General features: G+C 35.8%; 1 non-coding gene across 1 annotated transcript; it reads left to right on the top strand.

Moving 5' to 3' along the window:
- The first annotated feature begins 831 nt into the window (after nt 1-831).
- On the top strand, nt 832-950 carry LOC112472779. The gene has a single exon (XR_003043757.1). It is a non-coding gene; the product is annotated as a 5S ribosomal RNA (ribosomal RNA).
- Nucleotides 951-9,712: the final 8,762 nt, after the last annotated feature.

The following is a 9,712-nucleotide window of genomic DNA, read 5'->3' as shown; positions in this document are numbered from 1 at the left end:
TATTTGAATGAGATATATGTACCTATATGTTTTTTTTTTTTAAGTTGAGGAGGGAAAATTAGCAAACAGTAGGAGGTTTAAATCATATGAGTAAGAGAATATAATGGATCCTGGAGCAAAGTTTATAATGAAATTGGAAGGAAGGGGCATGTGGTCAAGTGCACAGGTGAATGTGCTGACCTTGAATTGGCTAATGGTTAATTTGCCTTTGACCCTAGAAAAAATGTGTAAGGATGTACATTGGTATGAAGAAGGGTGAGAAATTGATGCTTGTGTTTGAGTGATTCAATATTCTCAATACAGTAGGGGGTGTGGTAGTTTTTCCTAGGATAAGGGAGTATTATGTGTTGAAAATATGGGTTTGGAATTTAAAAGAAAGTTCCAGCTGGGCCTAGATCTGGAAGCCATCTGTAGTTATGTGCATGAGGAAAAGATCTCCCAGGAGTAATGGGTTTAAAAGAGGCAAACACTGAACCTTGGAGAAAACTGATTTGGGGATGAACAGAGGATAAAATTTCTTCAAAGGAGACAGAGAAATTTAGACAGAGAAAGGCAGAAGTACCAAGGATCTGAGTGTCGAACAAAATATGATGCTACATGTTAGAGAAGATAAGGTTGAAATGACCAATGAATTCCTAACAAATTAGTTATCTTAGTTAAAGCAGTTTGAATTATGCTGTCGGGGAAATAAACAAATATAGATTTTTTTTTTCCCAGAAGCTACAATAGGCCTTAGAAATTATAACCAGCCTCCCACCCTCCCTCCTTCATTTCTTCTTCCTTTCTTTTATTGTCTTTTTTTAAATGTTAAATTTAAAATAGAAGCTATTTGACTATGGCCTTACCACCCTGAACAAGCCCGAGCCCGTCTGATCTCGGAAGCTAAGCAGGGTCGGGCCTGGTTAGTACTTGGATGGGAGACCACCTAGGAAGACCAGGTGCTGTAGGCGTAAAAATAAATAAATAAGGGATTGTAAGCTGACAAGGTCCTTGCAATCTGTGAGGTCAACCAATGGTTACCTCGCCTAAAAAAATAAGTAAGTAAGTAAGTAAGTAAGTAAATAAGTAAATAAATAAATAAATAAATAAATAAAATGGAAGCTATTTGAATATATTTGAAATTGAAAGCAAAAATACGGGATGTGTGAAAATTGAGGAAAGAAAGAGAATGCTGGACAAGATTAGATATTTCATTCTCTGAGATGGAAAATAAGGAGAAAAGAATTATTAGTTGCAAAGGAGATAAATCTGAGGATGAGGCAATTCATGCGTAGTCACTTTTCTGTTCTCTGACGCTGTCTACTGAGAGAACACAGATATGAAAACAGGATAAGAGCTTAAGAAGCATGGTGAAAGCAAGAAACTGCACTGTAAGAAAAGGAAAAGGGAGCTAATGGCCGAGGAAAGAACAAAGAGTTCAGTCACCTCTATAAAAAGTGAGGATGTACTACTCTATTATAAACATGGAAAACAATAATGTAAATCTTGTAGAAAACTCATGATTTATGCAATAACTTCCATAATGTCCTCTATAGAAATTTGCTTCAGATATTGAATCCTGAAATGATTGACAGACTCCACCGCCCCAATAAAAAGACTGAGTTCTGTTTTAATAAACTAAAGAAACATTAAACCTCAATAGATGTCATATGTTCGAAACAACAGAATTCAAAATTAATTTAATAAGTAGAGAGAGGGACATGTTGAAGTAGAATTGTCTACAAAGTAAAATTCTTGGCCACACTGACCTTAAATTTAGTTACTCTTATTACATATAAACTAATCTAAAAAGTTCAAGAGTTCAGATTGAGTGTGCCCCAGTTGCTAAGGTCTGTAGCTCTGTCTTGACTCAGACATTTTATCTTCTCAAGAATGCTTCTTCTTAGCTCTTTCTTGATTGATTACTCCCCTAACGATGTTAACCTGTTTAAGTAGAACTAAGATTTGGTAGCTTCTTTAGCTTTGGTAACCTGGGAAAGGTTTATAGGAATCATTGAATCTGCCACCCCCACCCTCAAGCCCCACCATATTTATATTAAGGACAGTAAAAATATTTTAGAATGGAGTTTGATAGATAGCATGTATTCAGTATTATTTATTTAAAAAATATTAAATTGAGAGAAATACAATGTGTATGTGGCTCTCCCAAAATGAATCTGAAACTTGGCACACTGGCTAAAAATGCTTTGAAACATCTCTCAAATGAACAATTTTTAGATATTGCATTTTAGAAATGAAATAACAGTATCAGATAATTGGCAGCAAAGTCATTTTCCCAACTACTGATGCCAAGCGCATGGCAGACATCCATTATGAGTTGATGTAGATCAAAAAGGGCTGAGACACCATCTCATGCTTATAGAATTTCAGAATTAGAGACATTTGGACGGGGAAAGTTAGCATCATTTGCCATGTTAAAGCCAAGCCATGTGCAGAGCTGCTTTTCCCTACTAGCCAGGCCCCAGTCATTCTATCCTTATTTACCACCCTTTCTGGATTTCTTATAATAGCCTGATTCATGCCAAATTGGTCAAGACTAAGTGTCTCGTTCCAGTTACATAAGCTGACTTAGGATCTTCCTGTCGGTGACAAGCATCCTTTATATGTGCCTGACCAGCCAGGATTTTTTCTTCTTCTCCAGATCCATTCTCTGAGCTTGCATGAGTAAACCATCTAAAATTACTTAGAAAAAAAGAGAAACATATCTATCTACTACTTCTAGAGGAGAGAGAAAGTAAACATCTCTCTTCTTTCTTGGACCCCCACCCAAGACCCTAATTTTCTTCTACTTTTAGATCTTACCACATTCTCTGATAATTCAGAACAGAGGTTTTGTTTTTGTTTTTGTTTTAACAAAATGAATTTATGAGCTAATACATGGCTTAAAAATATGCATGAGCACTTCTAGGACTTTGGAAGACCCTCTTGAAATAATGAATTCAGACTCCCTGGAACTCATAATTCATATGCACATGGTGAAGAAATGACTTGGAGCTGTTAGGGGGCTTTGGAGGGTGGGAGCAGGAAAAGAGCAATTGACTCGTCATGTTAAATTCTGTGTAACATGAATGAAGTGGAATTTTTAAACTGCAATGTTATTTTAAATTTTCCAGTAACCTAGATCTCTGAATTGCAAATCCTGGAAACTGATTCTGCCTTCCTGCTTCACACTGACAAGGACACTTTGCTTGCCCACATCTGAGATCTTGTGGCTTTTGGTTCATTCTGTTGTTGATTCCTCCTCTTTTGTTTTCTTAAAATGTAAATATTTGTTCTGTCTGCATTCTAATTGCAGTCTTGGGTGTCTTATTGAGTATGAGGGCTGTGGCAACTCAAATGCCTCAGAATCCCTTCTATGTGCTGGGATTTCATGTCTTATGACATTAGCTTGGCATAGCTGTCAGCTACCATGTTCTACACCCCTAACTAAATTGCAGTTATGTCTCTAATTGAAACCCAGCATTATTTTATTCATCTCTACAGAGAGGAAACCCAGAACTATCATTCTGTACACACACCAAACCACAGGAGCCTGGGCAAGAGTCCGTAATGACAGGGCCTCCTACACAGTACATTTGCAAGCTTTCTACTAATTACATTAATTTTCTTTGTCTAGACTAACTTATTGCACTGAAGAGTTCCTTTTCTAAAGAGGGGTTGGACAGAGGGGCATCGTTAGTCCTTCGATTCCTGCCAAGTGAAGAGGAGAGAAAAACACAAATAGAACCAAGAAAACAAACAAAACAGAACCAGAAGATTTGCCCTTCAATGGGCTGTTTCCTCAAGCACATGCTGGTAGAAAATTGATTTGAGAGTCTGTGTTTTCGCAGGAGTGACATCGCTACCATTCACAGCAGAGAACACAGTAAACAATATACAAATCCAAAGAAGAAAGGTCCTTCTTAAGATTGTTAATAAAGAAGCAAATGGCACTAGTCAGTTTATTTCCTACATTACCAGCAAGAGTGAGAATTCTTTGGTTTTGTCCTTCTGCTTTTACGGCATCTTCATAGTTTATCTTTTCAGATTGAAATAAAATGGGCTTGTGTGGAGTTTCCTGGCTGCCCTTTGGCTCATGCTTATAGTGAACACCAAGAGAATTTGAATATCTTGGCCATAAGTTGTTTTGAAAATGTTCCTTGGACATAAACGTGAATATCAGCAGGTCATATTTTCACCATACTTAAAAGCCTAAGATGAAAATGAATGTGGATATTTCCAGATGTATGTCCTCGAGGATAGGGAAAGGAACTTCAAAGAGGTGCAGAGATTGCCCCAGTAGGTTGAGAGACCATGGGGCAAGGCTGGCACCTCCTGGGCTGAAACTGTACTTTGGTTGCCAAGTAGCCAAGGCCTCAGAAACATCAGTCCTGGCCAGGAGCCCTGGAAGCTCTATTCTTGTGGGACATTCTCTTCAGCCAAATTCTCAAGTCCCTGCTGGTTAACTCACTTCCTACTTTTCTGGTCAGTCATTGCATTTTTTTCCCCTACTTGCCAAGTTCAAAGACCTAATAGTTTCCTAGCATATGATGATGGGTTTTACTTTACTGTTGTCTTTTGTCTCCACTATGTTTTCCTTAATGGACCTACTTTTGAGTTTGGTCAGACTAATTCTCAATAGGCCAAAAATTTGAAGCTTTTCCCCGCCCCCCGCTTCTCCACCTCTTTACAAATTGTGCACGATAAGGATATTTTTCTAAAATAAACATACTGATAAATCCTCAAACTGGGGATGAATTGAAGAACTGATGCCATGTTCTTTCCAGCAGGAGAAGAAAATGACTTGAGTTTCTGTTTCTAAATCTGAGAGACTCATTGAGACAGATGTCACAAAGGGTCCAGAGTGTGTTTTGTATCACTGGTTCTAGATCGAGTGCAAATAATCTGGGCTGGGAAGATGCACCCATGGAAGCAAGCAGTGCTGTCACTGTCTTTATCACTCATTACTCCATGTTGCTACTCTGGGCCCCCTTTCTGGAAGAGGAAATTGTGCATTGATTAGATCAGTGGTTTTTAGCCAGGCATGACTTTTCCTCCCACAGGACATTTGTCAATATTTAGAGTCATTTTTGGTTGTCACTAATGGAGGGTGGAGTGCTACTGAAGGGTAGAATTTAGAGCTATCTCTCTCCACTCCATAGCAATTCAGCATTTTAATTTCTCAGGAGCTGATGTATTTTTTTTCATATAATGATGAATAACTTTGGATTTTTTCACTCTGTCAGAATTAGAGTCATCTGAAGCTTTGGCATAAGAAGATCATAAACAAGCTAATCTGCCATAAATTTTTGCTTATGCTTCTGATATGGGACAAGACCTCATAATTTTTATGCTTTGTAAGTTTTTATCTCTATCTAACATCTATCTATCTATCTATCTATCTATCTATCTATCTATCTATCTATCTATCATCTATCTATATTTATCTATCAATCATCTATCATCTATCATCTATCATCATTCTATCAATCATGCTTATAGTGAACACCAAGAGAATTTGAATATCTTGGCCATAAGTTGTTTTGAAAACGTTCCTTGGACATAAACATGAATATCAGCAGGTCATATTTTCACCATACTTAAAAGCCTAAGATCATCTATCTATCTAAGCAGTCTAATAAATTGAAGATTCTTGCCAAATTATTCATATCTCTGAGGAAGAAAGAGCTCCTTCCACTCTTACAAATTCTACAAGATTCCACCCCAAATTCACTTTCTTTGTGAAGTCTCTTCTTTTCCTTCCTACACATTCTCAAGATCCCAATAAAACATCAATTTCTCTGTGAAGCCTAAAATGTCTTAGACTGCTTTACTTCCTGAGGTTCAAAAACATTTTCTGGATAATTATATTATAATTATTTGTCTATAATTTTACCTACACCATCAGACCGTGAATACCTATGTCTGGGCCAGGCTTACTTCACCTTTGGATGGCTCTACAGATCAGGAGAGTAAGCAGAGAAAGCGCGTTGTGAAACATGATGGAAAATTCATCCAGCAATTATCACAAATAATCCATGTCAGTTTTAGGGACAAAGTGTACCTTTTAGAAAAAAAATATTAGACAGAAACACAAAATAAGTTATCAAAGGTAGCTTCTAATAATATTAACCTACCTTGGCAGTGATCTTTCATAGGAATAACCATGTAACTGTATTATTGATATATAAGCCTAGCACTACTTCTGAAATATCTTAAGAGAAATACCACATATAATTAAGATTATTATAATTTTAAAAAACATTAAATGCTTTTCTATGGAAACACAAACAGAACTAATGGGGGTTTATATATTCAAAATGCTCCAGTGATGACTTGAAAAACTCTTCAACAGTGTTCTGTGGTTTCTATTATTATAAGAAAAATGATTTCATTCTTGTATTTTTAACCATTTCCAAATCTGTCTAAACCACATTGACACATCTCTTTCACTCGTTTTGTGATTTTTGGAATTTAAAAATGTGTTTTTAGCATCCTGAATGCTACTACTCTATTCCTTTTTCCTGTCTATATCACCAATGTTATGTTACGTACGATTCATGTATGTGTTGTAAAGAGCTAAATTATCAGGAATCTCTGGCTCTTCCTATTCCTTCAGCCTATAAAATGTTATATAATTCCCAAAGTTCAAAACTAACATCACCCATACCAATTCATTTCATAGAGAAAATAAGATGGAATATTATAATTACCAAAATTTAGTGAATTCAAAACATGACTGTTTTGCATAAAACAAAACAAAACATTGACAAAATTGTTTAATTAACCAAGTAATAGTTATCAATTAGTTACTATTTTAAGACTCAATAAATGTTTAAAACAGAACTAATTCATTATAAACTGTTAATTTTCTCCTTGATCTCTCTGCAGAGGCCTTCAATTTCTCTAAGCAGAATTTATCACTTAATCATTTGCATTGCCCATTTTGTGTATGTCTTACGAGACCACTCACTGCCAGCTCTAGAGGGTAGGAGCATATGTACATGTCTTTGCAAGATTGTAGTTCATCCAAGAGAAGATTATCATATTTATCTCACCAGTCCCACAGTACCTACCATAGGGTTTTACACATAATTCACTAAATTCAGTAGAGATAGAGATTACAGAGAAGTTTGAAAATGCTACTACTTGTATTTGTGTTTCAAAGGTGTATATCCTTTTCATAGATTTTTAAAAACATAATGTAATATATTGGCACTGTCCATAGTATTTTGGGAAATGAAAGAGTAAATAAATTTTGATTTGATAAAAAGAAGTAGTTGTTAACACCTGCCTTGTCTGCTTAATGTTTTTAAGTACCATCTTAAATGTTGCTAACACAAAGAAGTAACTTGTCTTTCATGGGTTCATGATATGGTTAGGAAGAGAGAATACATATGTGAAAATACATAACAATATAGAATATCATGTGGAAATTGCTGGTGGAAAGCACAAAATGAATGTTTCGTGCCACAAGAATTTAGACAGGAGAAAATACCCTGAAGACTGCAGTCCCTGTAGTCTGCCTAATGAGGGATATGGAATTGGCCTGGCCTTAAAAGGAAAAGAAGTATTTAAAGGGATGTGAGGATGAAAGATCTTGGGAGAAGTGTGAAGGAATGCTTTGGAGGGTGAAATACACAAAGCATGGCTACAAAACAAGGGGTAGATGGAAGAGGATAGGATTATTTTTATGTAAAAGAGTGGAAGAAGGTTAGAAAGGTGCATTGAGGAGATAAGGGTGGAAGTGGGCCATTCAGACTTTTAAGAACCTCAAGTATCAAACAAAGGAATTTAGATTTGATCTTGATAAATGAAAAGCTTTTTAGCAGAGCAGTGATGTGTATGAAGAGGTGTTTAAGGAGGATTAATATGGCACTTAAAGGAAATTTCTGGGGACAGAAAGATCTTTGGGAGAAAATTCTAATTGTCTACTTATTATATGAAAAAACCATCAAAAAGAAGTCAGGCGCCAGCATAGTAAATGGTGATTAACCAGTTATTAAATAAGTGAGTAAAAGGATGAGAGAATAATAAAAGTTATCTGACAGCAGAAAGAGAAAGGAAGGTAAGCATATCAAATCAGTGTAAAGAAAGGCTCAACAGGATTCATTTAGTACTAAATTGTTTTTTTTTTTTTTAAGGGAAGAGATTATATATGTATTTTTGTTTATGTTTCTGTATAAGACATAGAAATAGAATTGTGGCCCTCATTCTTATAAAATATCTAAGATTTTCTTCTGAAACTTCCAAATCTTATATAATTGCTCAAATTTAATTTCTTATTCATATTTTTTTAGAACATTGCTTGTAGTTCTCTTAAAGCTCTTATATTCTGGTCTATATTGTATTATTTTTGTACAAGATTCAAAATGCTTAGGCTTCAGTTGATGGAAACATAATGTTTCCAACAACATGCATATAAAGAAGAAACTGGTTTTGGTAAAAAATACATGACTCTAGTTTAAAATATTGAGCATCTGAAGTAATTGCAGGATATTAGTAAGAGGTATCTAATTGACAAAGAGTGAGTTCATGACTGAAAATTTGGGAAAGTTGTCTTTTTAAGCCACGAGAAAGAGAAAAAGCAAAAAGGTTGTAAAAAATGAATGTTCAAAGAGAAATAAGGGGGAACAGTGAAGCCAAAGACTTTCATTTTAATGAAAACTTGAAAGGTAAAACAAGAACTAGATTCAAGTGGAATCATATAAACTAAACAAGGAAAGGAATTTTAGAAGAAGATATAGAGTAATCTAAGAGAATAATGACTGAAAGAAAAACCTTTGGATTTGGTATTTAAGGAACCATTGGTATTCACTAGAAAAAAAAAGATCCAGTCAAGGAAGCAACCAAAGTCAGAACAAACTGTTAAGAAGTAAAGCAAGGAGTGTACAGAGAGAAATATATGTAGACTGAAGATAACTTGTTAATTATGCAATCAAACTAAAAAGAGATAAATCACAATAAGGTAAGAAGCTGTATGTGTGTAGCAGGGTGGGTTAGTAGGAGATTTGAGTAGATTTGCAAGGTAAAGAACCAGTATAGAGTGAAAGATTAAAGATACAGCAAAAATAGTGTGCATCAGAGCATCAGAAAGTATAGACTTCAAAAGCCTATGGAGATTTATAGGACTAGGATGACCAGGAAGAGAGTAGCTGTATGAGAGAGCAGGTGAAGCTGCTTCTCTGAGATAAAATGAAAGAATGAGAGGTTCAGGAAGCTCTGGGTATGTGCTTTTAGATCATAAGAGATGTGGCTCTGAGTCATGCAGAGAAGACAGGGAGTAAAGATGGTAGAGAGTTGAATGTATGAAAAGAAGTGAGGACAGTAGAGGGGTAGAACTGTGAGAACAGACTCTACAGGCAAATTAAAGCATGATTAAGAGACAAATTAAAGGCATGAGGACCTAAGTGAGCTAACAAATTAATAAGTTGTAAAGAAAAATGGCACAATTTCCTGCCTTTGTCCAGCAATGTTGAGAACACTGAGTAATGGCAGGTCCAAGATAGTGCATAGGAGGATGTGGAGCTTGCTACCTTACAACCACCTTAAATGTACACCTGTATTTAGAGTAATTCCTTCTAAAGATAACTGAGGGCCAACTGAACAGCTTTTGCATAACAAATAAGAGAGAGACCACATAGAGAAAGCTGTAGAACCACAAAAGCTCTCCAGGGGCTGAGGTAACTCTCCAGGACTAGAGAAACCAGTGTGTGCCATTATTTATATTTCC

This window comes from Pteropus alecto, unplaced genomic scaffold, assembly GCF_000325575.1.
Source record: "Pteropus alecto unplaced genomic scaffold, ASM32557v1 scaffold279, whole genome shotgun sequence".
Taxonomy (NCBI): domain Eukaryota; kingdom Metazoa; phylum Chordata; class Mammalia; order Chiroptera; family Pteropodidae; genus Pteropus; species Pteropus alecto.
This window is presented reverse-complemented; position numbering and strand designations above follow the sequence as displayed.